We start from the raw sequence: 11,145 nt of genomic DNA, 5'->3' as shown, positions 1-11,145 counted from the left end.
ACAACTGTCAGATCCATGTCAATGTCTTATAACCAATCAGAAACCCATCTACATATGATGTCCTTTCTCTACTCTGGGGATATACCTAGTAGGTCCACTACATACGACAATGAGCCAACGTAAATTTTTTATAGTGGCAGTAGATCACTTCACTAGATTCGACCTACAATAGCGAATGATACTAGAACACGGTTCAATTTCTAGAATTTCAAAAGCTATTGTTAGTGCTTGAACATCACTAACTCGTTCTCTTTGGTAGCCCACCCCCAAAAGAATGGTATGACAAAAGTCACAAAATGTACTATTGTAGCTAGGCTAAAGAGAATGGTGTTTCTCCCGTTGCAGCTCTTGGGGTGGTTCTATATGCTCATAGGACATGTTACAATTGGTCCACCCAAGACCTTTTTGCCTTCCCTAATCTTTTCTTCAGGCCACAAATGATTGTTTGGTTTGTAACTTCGGTCATCCCATTAGTCTGTGGATGGGCAACCGAAGTAAACTGAAGCTTGATATGGAGAATTTCGCAAAAAGACCGAAAGGCATTATAGACAAACGGTTTGCCATTATCGGTGATAACTGGGTGTGGAATTCTGAAACGAGAGATAATCATTTTTTCCATAAAGGTAATGATCTGTGCTGATGTGATGGTGGCAAGGGCTTCGGCCTCTGGCCATTTGGAGAAGTGATCCACAGCCACAATCAAGAATTTCTTTTGGCCCTTAGCTGTTGGAAAGGCACCCACAATGTCAATTCCCCATGTTGCGAATGGCCAAGCAGGCTAAATTACCCGCGCAATGGTTACTGGAGACTAAACAATTGGGGAAAAAGATTAACATACCGAACACTTTTATACGAATTCCACTGCGACTTTAACCATTTTCTTCCAATAGAATCCCTACAACTAAGCTTTCTTGGCTAAAGCAACCCTACCTTCATGAGCTCCACACACGTCCTCGTGGATTTCCTGCAAGATCAATTTCCCTTTTTCAAAACCTACACACTTCATCCAAGGCTTGCCAAAAGATCTCTGGTACAAAATTCCTTCAACTACCAAATATCTTCCCGCTTTTCGTAGAATTTTAATCTGTTCGTTCTACTCTTCGGGAAGAGTACCTATAGTAAGGTAAGAAAAAATGGGAAAAAACCATTCCTTCGTGAGATCAATGACCAGAACTTCCTCCTTGTTAATACTGGCAACAACGATTCGCTCAATGTGGCACAAACATGATCGAGACCCATTTGGGGTCGAAGCCAATTTTGTCAAATATTCAGCCTCTTCATTCTTCTCTCTAGGGATTCATTGAACTTCGAGACTACGACCTTTGGTCTTTCCTTCCTGCAAAATTAGTTTGACCATAGCCATATACTTTTTCATCTGTAAGCTGGCAAACTACCAGCTGAGAATCACTCTTGAGGATAGCCTTATCTGGCTTAATGATGTTGAGGATCCGAAGATCCTACAACAATGCCTCATGCTTTACTGCATTATTGGATGCAATAAAATCCAAAGTTGTAGCGTATCGAAGCTTAATTCCATTAGGCCCTTGAACGAAGACTCTAATGCCAGATCCTTCCCTGCTTGAACTGTCGTCGATAAAAATTTCCCAAACTTCAGAAGTCATCAGAACAAAACCATTTTCCCCAAGAATTTCTATCAAAAAATCAGTCAAGGCCTGAGCCTTAAACACTCTTCAGGGCTCAAATCGAATGTCAAATTCTGTTAATTTTAAAGCTCACTCAACAATCCTCCCTAAAGTCTCAGGTTTTTACAGCACCTTTCTAAGAGGCATGTTAGTCCTAACCACAATGGTATGGCTTTGGAAATAATGTCTTAACTTCTAAGCTGCTATAACCACTCCATACGCCAACTTCTCAAGCTTTGGATATGTATCTATGTATCCCTTAACACACGGCTTGTGTAATACACATGGAACTGCTTCATCCCTTCCTCCCGAATCAAAACCACGCCAATAGAGTGTTCGGCTACACTTATGTAAAGGTCTCACTAGACACTGGTTTACTTAACAACGAAGGAGAAGCAAGAAATCGATTCAGATGTTCAAAGGACGTTTGGCACTCGGCCGTCCAGTCAAAATTCTTCACCCCTTCAAACTTTTATAGAATGACATTCAATGCTTAGCCGAGCAAGAAATAAAACGCCCTAAGGCATTAATCTTCCCGTTCATTTGTACGTCATTAATCCTCTTAGGAGGCTCAATGTCTATAATAGCCTGAATTTTTTCCGAATTAGCCTCAACGCCTTATTAAGAAATCATAAATCCAAAAAACTTACCCGAAGAGACTCTAAAGGTACACTTCTCCGGATTTAGTTTGAGATTGTGTTCCTGTAAAGTGGCAAAGACCGTAACAAAGTTAACCCCAATGGCTTTGATCAGCAATCAACCTTATCCATCTTTCGCCTAAACGCCTTTTAAGAAGATTATTCATGGGTTTGGAAGATGACGATTTCTTTACCTAAAGAAGATAAAAGGATTTCCCACTCCAAGTATTGGGTAAAAATACCTAATTTGGTTGTGGAGGGGGGAAAATATAAGGAAATGGTCATCTGCTGAAGCCATGAATACTCTTCTTATCACCATATCTGGTAGTGTCTCTAGCTTCCTTTAATTCTTGGCGCATCACCTCCATCTGTCTAGCATGCTCCGTTTGAAGGATATTCATTGATTTTTAAACAGACTCCCATGTTGTAAATTAGTTGTCTTGTCAAACCATCCATGAAAGTGTGTTGTTCTGGCTCTAAAGATCCTAAACAAGCATCAATGTGTTGATCCAAAGATGGTGTGACCATTAAAGGTGAAAGTGGATTATTGTGAGAATACCGAGCCATGATGAGGACCCGCTGAAGTACTGGGAAAGTCTGCAACCCACTGATTAGATTGAATTCTCGACTAGACAGTGGACTGCTCTAAAGGTTGATTTGTGGCATTAACGACTGAACTACAAACTTGAACCATATTTCATGAAGAAATTTCACGATCACCATACCAAATGATATGGAACTTCTTGTAAATGTCACTTCCAATGGCACGCCGGTGACCTGAGATTACAAAGAATGTCAGAAAAGGGGGTCGGAGTTCCGATGAACCCTGTCTAATGCTAAAGTCATAAGATATTAGAGATAATATCAAGTTAACCAATAACATAAAATGAAGTAATTAAACAAATGAAGTAAGATACCTGAGTTGTAAGTGTCTCTGCTATTTATAAGTGAAAATAAAGTGTACCTGGATATGTGGCATCATTTGATTGGTCTTCGAATCCTATATTTCCGTAAGATATTTGAATGTGGAGAGCGTGCTTTTGGAATCCAGCATGCTCATTGGTCCACGTGTTTCTTTAAGCAGCTCCCGATTTGAATTCTTCGGACGTGAGATGGCCGAAGCCACGACTTCAGCCAAGAAGAACGCATTTATAGGCTTTGGTGGAATTGGGCCCATTTGATGAATTCGGATCATGGTTGGGGTCTGACTGCCAAAAGCCCAAATAACTTCGTACCATATCAATGGTGAATTGAGAGTTTGGCAGAAAGGAGTTTGAAAGGAGATTGTGAGAGATATATGATTCTGCCTCTATAACAGGAATCGTCATGGGAGATGAAGGTTGATGAGAGGGTTGTGCTAGAAAACTCGAAACCAGATGCTCTAATACTATATTAATGCACAAAGTTTGATAAGTTTCAAAGAAGGATAATTGAAAGTGTATTTACTTATTGTGTTGTATTGATACTATACGATAGCAATGTTGATATATACATGAGTAAGAGATACCAAAACCAACTCTGATTCTGACCTTAGAACATCTCTAAGAGACTCATTTGTTGGGCTCTTAAGTTAAAATTTAAGGAGTGTGAGTTAGAAACTAACTCCAACAGGCTCCTAATGACTTCTCAAATCACTAAGAGCATCCATTCCCTCATCATTATTGAGGAGCCTTTGTCCACACTTAGAGCATCTCCAATAGAGGGTGCCCAAAAGAGTGCCAAAACTTGACACATAATTTCAAAATATAATATTTTATTGTCTCTTTCATCCACATCACTTTTGGCAACTTTTATTTAAAAAATGCTCCAATAGAGGTTGCTTGAAAAGTTGTCATTATAATCCTACAAATTATTATTTTATTAAAAATATTAAAATAAAAAGCTACAGATTTTATTATTTCTAGGAGAGGGACCACCTATTTCATATTAAAAAACAATAAACAAGGTTGCCAAGAGGTTACTAAAAATTGGCAACTTTCCTTGGCACCCACAATCACTCCAATAGTGGGCACCTTTTAAAAGTTGCCAAAGCTGATGCCACATCAGCTGGCACTCTTTTGGGCACCCTCTATTGGAGATGCTCTTAGTGACTCCTCAAATTATTTTTTATTAATAATTTATTATTGAACACACTCTCTCTCCTCTCATTATTGGTAAATATAACAATATATTATTAATTTTAGGGATAAGGTATCAAAATAGGTCTAAGGTTTTTTGGGAAGTACCAATTTAGGCTCCATGTTCAAAATAGCACCAATATAGGCTTAACGTTTACAACATAACATCAATTTAGACTTAACGTTTACAACATAGTATCAATTTAGGAATTACTAACAGAACGTGACACATCATCTGTTAAGTCTGCCAACTCAGCGCCACGTCATATAAGGTACCAAAATAAGCCGAAGGTTTGTAGAAAGTATCAATTTAGGCCTCACGTACAAAATAGCACCAATATAGACTTAACGTTTATAAAATAATATGAATTTAAGCTTAACGTTTACATATATATATATATATATAAGCTAAACATAACAATTAATCATATTATATTCTTTCCCTATTAACTCTATATGTTATCTTTTTTATTTAGTTCTATTTTCTTATTTATTATAATACAATTAATTATTATTCTTGCCCATTAAAATCTTATATTTGTTTTTCATTAATGATTCCATGACTCCTAAATTCCATGGACTCATGTAATATATGCAAATTAAAAGTAATTGAATATTCACAAAATTAACACTAGTTAAAATGATATTGATATATAACCATATTGGCACACAAAATATCAATTGTCAACTGACAACTCATTCAAAATGTTACCATACAGCCACACAAAATCCAAAGTGTCTAATATCAGTTTCTTAATTTGTACAATGCTAGAAAAATAAAATTTATCTTTTTGACACAACTTAAATTGGATATATTTTGTAAATGTTAAGCTTAAATTCGTATTATTTTGTAAATGTTAAGCATATATTGGTGCTATTTTATACGTGAGACCTAAATTGATACTTTCTACAAACCTTAAACCTATTTTGGTACAGAATTAACGGATGACATGTCACGTTCTTTTAGTAATTCCTAAATTGATGCTATGTTGTAAACGTTAAGCCTAAATTGATGTTATGTTCTAAGTTAAGCTCATATTGATGCTATTTTGAACGTGAAGCTTAAATTGGTACTTTTTCAAAAACCTTAGGTCTATTTTGGTACTTTATCCCTTAATTTTAATGATAAAGAAGTAAATAAAAAGTGAGTACGGAGAGTATTGTTGGAGATGATATATATTAGTCACCCCTCATAAACGAAGAATCAATTGTTTATATTATTTTTGAATAATAGATTAAAATTCTTCAGGAAATACTTCTAAACATGATGGAGAGAGATAGTATAGGCGGACTTAACAACATTGTGTCAATCATTTAATACAATGCTTGATTTGATGTTTTAAATGGGGTTATTCGGTCTAATGATGGTGTTTGGTAGGCTTGGTTTGTGCACAATATTGTCCTGGGGAATTCTTTCCAACCAGAGTTGTGGGCTTTTTATTCGGGGGTTAGATTTGCTTTAGACTTGGGAATTTGTGTCTTTCAGATTGAATCGGACAACATTGAATGTTGTTGGAATTGTGTTCAGCCCCGAGACATCAGCTTGTCGTCTTAACAACTTCGTTAAGAGTAATCGAAGCATAATTAAGAAGTATTTGATTCGTGGAGTGATAACAAAATGGAATCTAAAAAGAGAAACGAGGAAAAAAAATGGAATAATTCTGAATTTTTTTGTCTATTTATTTCGGTTTCAGAAAGAAAATAATAAAAATCTATTTTTCTTTGTTGTTTAGTTCAAAAAAATAATAAAGGAAAGTTGCTGATTACTTTTAATAACAATTTTTATACATATATGTTCTATATTAATAAATTACTCATATTTAAATATAGGACGGTGAGATGGAGGAAACTGAAATGAAATTAATAAAAAAATTGCATAAACATTATACTTTAAAAAAGAAAATAATCATTTTAAAATAATTATAAATAAATATTAAAATTAAATAATAAGATAAAATAAAAAATTTGGTCAAAATTAATTGCAAGGAAAAAAAGTAAAAATATATAAATACAAGGATCAAAAGTGAAATTAATTTAGATATAAAAAATTATAAATAAATAAATATAAAGATGAAAATAAAAATTTAAAAGTAAGATTTGATCAAAAATATTTTTCAATGGAAAAAAGTAAAAATATATATATAAAGATCAAAAGTGATATTAATCCGGGATAGAAAAAATTAAAAATAAATAAGCATATAAAATCACAACAAAAATTATAAAGTAAAATAGAGATTAAAGTAGAGTTTTACGAGGATGATAGATGTGTAAGTTAATAAAGAAGAGGAAAGGAAATATAAAACCTAGAGGTGGTTGGATAATGAGATTAGAGGGGTTTGAGGTAAATCCAAAATCGAAAAATGCTAAAGGAAATAATTATATTAATAAAATAAATACCAACAAAAGAAATGAAACTTCTTTTTCTCTTACTCTTTCTTGAAACTACCAAAACAAACGTCCCCTTAGATATTTTCAAGAAATTTTGTTCATTGTAAGTTTCGAGAGAAAATTGCAGTTGTTGATGGCTTGGCTAATTTAGCGAATAACTTCCCTCTTGGTGTTGCTCGCTTAGACTCCCCTCCGAATCAAATTCTGCACGATTTGCTTGATGATTGCCTAGACACATTCTTCCATCAGATAAATCTTAGATAGTTTTGCTTTGCAATAATGTTCAAATTTACATGTATCGTTTTTTGAGAAGTACTGGTTTATTCCTAATATGTGAAATGGTAAAATTTTGTCTCTAACATTTTAAAGCAGAATGGATTTTACCTCTACTTGACAGAAAATTTGAACATACAAGTTTTCCGTTATTTAACTGTCACATCAAACCTTCTAAATATCAATTTTGCCTAAAATGTTACTATGTTACAAACATATATACAAAATACTTGTCAAAATATCCAAAATTAAGTCTGCACTATAAGTTAATTACAAAGAACTACCTAATATATTTACTACATTATTAACACACTTACAAACGACCCGACAAAAGGCACGACACTGTTTATTTTATGGATAAATTTGTGTTGAAAGATCCGATGTGATATTCAAACAACATGCAAAAAAGTCTACTCAAATTTTCTATTAGACAACTGTAAAATTGATCTTGTCTAGAATTATTGGGTAAATTACATACGTGGTGTACAACCTTTACCTATTTTCACACTTTGGTGTACAACCTTCAATTTTGCACACTAAAATGTACAACTTTTTGGTGACCTCCCACTAAAGTGTACAGCAGGTAATTGTGACCGGTCAACCCGAAGTCAACGTGCCACCTCAGCAATTTAACTTTTCTAAAAATAAAAAATTAACCTAAAAAATATAATATTACTTTTATACCCTTTATAAAATCATCTTCTCCAACCTCCACCATTATTTTCTTTGTACTCCATTTTCAAAAATTATTTCTCTCTCTCTAACTCTCATCTCTCTCATTCTCTCTCTAACTCTCATGTCTCTCTTATTTTCTCTCTCATCTCTCTCATCACTTCTCTTTCTAACTCTTCTATCTTTCTAATTCTCCCTTTCTCTCTCTAGAATATCTTATAAGCTAGTGAAGAAGACAACATAAAAGCTGGGGAACCACCAAATCTATGAAGATTAAACATTGTACACAGAGTTGAAGAACTCAAATCAATTATCAGAATGGGACCTATTTGGGCTGCAGGAATTCTCCTAATCACAGCATATGCTCAACAGAGCACATTTTCCCTCCAACAAGCTAAATCAATGGATAGACATCTCTCCAAATACTTCGAGATCCCAGCCGGTTCCATATCTGTCTTCACAATGACTTCCATGCTAGCCACAATCATCCTCTACGATCGCCTCTTTGTCCCTTTCGTCTCCAAATTCACAGGTCTCGAAAGAGGCATAAGTTTCCTACACATAATGGCAATCGGCTTTGTCATTTCTATTTTCGCCACTTTCGTTGCTGGATTCGTCGAAATCAAGCGCAAAAAAGCTGCTGCAGATCACGATTACTCAATTCTCATAATCCGATTCCAATCTCAATGTTATGGCTTGTACCGCAGTATTCTCTCCATGGAATTGCAGAGGCTTTTATGTCGATTGGGCATTTAGAGTTCTTTTACGATCAGGCGCCGGAGAGTATGAGAAGCTCAGCGATGGCGTTGTTTTGGACAGCGATTTCGGTTGGGAATTATATGAGTACGCTTTTGGTTGCTTTGGTGCACAAGTTTAGTGGTGAAAAAGATGGATCAAACTGGCTTCCTGATGATAATTTGAACAAGGGAAGATTGGAATACATTTACTGGTTAATAACCTTGTCTACTTGGTGTGTGTTAAGATGTATACTTTTACTACAATTATTTCTCTCTCTATATATCCTTGGTAACAGATTCAAGGACGTCGTCAAATTATTGTTGAGTAGAAGAGCTAATATGGATGTCTGTTTAATTTCCTAGCTTATAAGATATTCTAGAGAGAGAAATGGAGAATTAGAGAGATGGAAGAGTTAGAGAGAGAAGTGATGAGAAGATGAGAGAGAAAATAAGAGAGATATGAGAGTTGGAGAGAGAATGAGAGAGATGAGAGTTAGAGAGAGAAATAATTTTTGAAAATGGATTACAAAGAAAACAAGTATAAAGATTGAAGAGAGAGAAATAATTTTTGAAAATGGAATAATAAAGAAAACAATGGTGGAGGTTGAAGAAGATGGTTTTATAAAGGGTATAAAAGTAATGTTATATTTATTGGGTTAATTTTTTATTTTTAGAAAAGTTAAATTGCTGAGGTGGCGCGTTGACTTCAGGTTGACCGGTCACAATTACCTACTGTACACTTTAGTGGGAGGTCACCAAAAGGTTGTACATTTTAGTGTGCAAAATTGAAGGTTGTACACCAAAGTGTGAAAATAGGTAAAAGTTGTACACCACGTATGTGATTTACCCTAGAATTATTTGAGGTAAAATTTTACAATTTTATACATTAAGGTAAATTTGCACTTCACTCAAAATGATATGAATAATTTTTTTTAGTGATTTGATTAAATTTCAACCTTATCCTTTTGCTTTTTTTTTTAAATATATCATTTCTCTATGAACTTGTCTAAAAAATTTGATTGGTCCTCTAAACTTTCAAAATGTTCTGATAGGCTCCTCAACTTGCTTAAAACGTCTCGATAGCTCCCTCGGTTTGTTAAAATGCCATCAATTAGTCACTCGGTTTGCAAAAAGAAATAAGTTGCATGCATAAAATATGTTGCACGCGTCTTGAAATGCTATTAAATAATTTACAAAATAGATTAAAACATATTAAAAATGATACGTACTCAACTCTAAAACCTTTCTCTCTAATATTAGAACCTCATTACCTCCGGTCTTATTCGTTTTACTTTTTCAAGATGCGTGTAATACAACTTTTGCGTGCATCTTACTTCTTTGTCACTGAATAATTAATTGACTGTATTTTAAGCAAATTGGAATGGCTATCAAAATATTTTAAACAAGTTCAGCTATTGGAACACTTTAAAAACTTATGGAACAATCAAGTTTTTTAGACAAATTTAAGAACGGGTTGTATTAAGTTTTTTTTTTTCTTTTTCGTGTTGTTATAAAAAAATGAAGAAAATGGGATAGTTAAAGACTTTAAACATGAATTTGGGCAGACCACCCAAAGAGATTGAAGGGTGCTCAAAGTAAAAAAGAAAAAGAAAGAAGCCCTAAATGAGTTTTCAGAAGGAAGATGTTGAAAGTGAGATGATATGTAAGGATTTGAAGAGCTGGAATAGTGTTCATTGGGCCGCCTAATTCCCCAAATATCTTGGCTTCAATTCAGCCTTTAAGCACCCAAAGTTTGGTTTTGATACCAAATAAAATAAATGTAGAGGCCCTATAACCCACTAATGTTTGATAAAACTGAAAATTAAACACTGAAAAGATAAGTAACAAATATTGAATATTATAAATATTAAAAATACTAAATAATATTCTTACCAAAAAAAAAAATACTAAATAATATAATTATTTTTTTAAATAAAATAATATAACTATTATAAAAATACTAATTGATAATGTTTAATTTAAAATTTTAAGTTAAGGAAAAATAATTGTTATTAGTTACATTTAAATCAAATAAGTATTTAACATTAAATTGATTATGTGGGTTATCAAACAAAGCCTTAAGCTTTAAGGATAGATTAATTAGCTTGCTTTTTAGATGATAACTTATCGTTTCTGTTTATAATAAAATGGGTAAATAATTTATTAGTCCCAACATTTTTACTTAACACACTGTTTAGTCTTCTTATTTTGAAAAACACATAATAAGATAAGATCTTCATCCTTTGTCAATTTAACCATTTGGTCATTTTGGCGAGGGGCGGATGTAGGGGGTCAAAGGGGGTATTTGCCTCCCATCATCCCAAATAAAAAAAAAATTATTCCTAAAAGATGTCATTTTGGTTCCCTTCAAAACCACGCAGTTTTGCCTTGTGGGTTTTTTTGATATAAAAAGAAGGGTTATGAGCAATTTTACTCCTAATGTCTAAAATGGTGCAATTTTATCTCTAATGTTGGAAGTCAATAGCAATTTTACCCCTAACGTTGATAAATTTGGTCAATTTGAGAAATAATTCATCAAACTGTCTTCTCGGTCATGAATTTTGTCATCCACACTTCACACATGCGTTATTTTATCAGTAACAAATCACAAACATATGTTGGGATGTGAAAAAAATATTAAAAATATACTATCTTTTGTACGAATTAAACAAAAAAA

At 33.7% G+C, this 11,145-nt stretch overlaps 1 pseudogene; it reads left to right on the top strand.

Moving 5' to 3' along the window:
• The first annotated feature begins 481 nt into the window (after nucleotides 1-481).
• LOC136217214 (protein NRT1/ PTR FAMILY 3.1-like) lies at nucleotides 482-8,831 on the top strand (annotated as a pseudogene).
• The last annotated feature ends 2,314 nt before the right edge of the window (nucleotides 8,832-11,145 follow it).

Source organism: Euphorbia lathyris, chromosome 2 (assembly GCF_963576675.1).
Source record: "Euphorbia lathyris chromosome 2, ddEupLath1.1, whole genome shotgun sequence".
Classification (NCBI taxonomy): Eukaryota; Viridiplantae; Streptophyta; class Magnoliopsida; order Malpighiales; family Euphorbiaceae; genus Euphorbia; species Euphorbia lathyris.
This window is presented reverse-complemented; position numbering and strand designations above follow the sequence as displayed.